This window comes from Capsicum annuum, chromosome 7 (genome assembly GCF_002878395.1).
Source record: "Capsicum annuum cultivar UCD-10X-F1 chromosome 7, UCD10Xv1.1, whole genome shotgun sequence".
Lineage (NCBI taxonomy): Eukaryota > Viridiplantae > Streptophyta > Magnoliopsida > Solanales > Solanaceae > Capsicum > Capsicum annuum.
Window position 1 is genome coordinate 198899222 of NC_061117.1, and position 695 is coordinate 198899916.

A 695-nucleotide genomic window follows, 5' to 3' on the forward strand; every position below is an offset into this window, starting at 1 on the left:
TATATATATATATATATATATATTTATGCATAGTATATTATCATATATACATTTATACATATGCTTTAATTTATATGTATATGTATTTATATATTCGTAAAAATCACAATATAAATACATACATTACATTTATATATATGATTATGCATATATATATACATATGCATATTCTTATCTTGAAAAAAAAATCATGTAATACTAACAAATACTTTGTATTTATCATTATACATATGTACAAAAATGCAAATACAAATATATTTTTTTTGTATTTATATCGATATATATGCAATTCTATAAATTATAATATATACAAATTACATATTACTATGTGAAGCTATAAAAAATGTATAAATCAAAGATGTTATATGGAATAATTTTACAATATATTCTTATTTAATTCAAATTAAAAAAATTAAAATTTTCTAACATATTAATAACAACAACTGCAATAACATCAAACATCTTTTTCCAAATAAAAATTCTTACATATTTTCATCAAAGAAAAAAGTTCTGCAAGTATTTATTATATAAATACATCAACCAACTTATCATTTGTTGTATTTCCTACATGAACGCCTATGATGTCCTTTACATTCACACGAATCACAACAATTTTTATTTTTCTTTCCAAACATATCTCTTCCGGGCTTTTCATGATCCTTCTTTGGAGGTCTTCCAGGGGGTCGCTTATATTT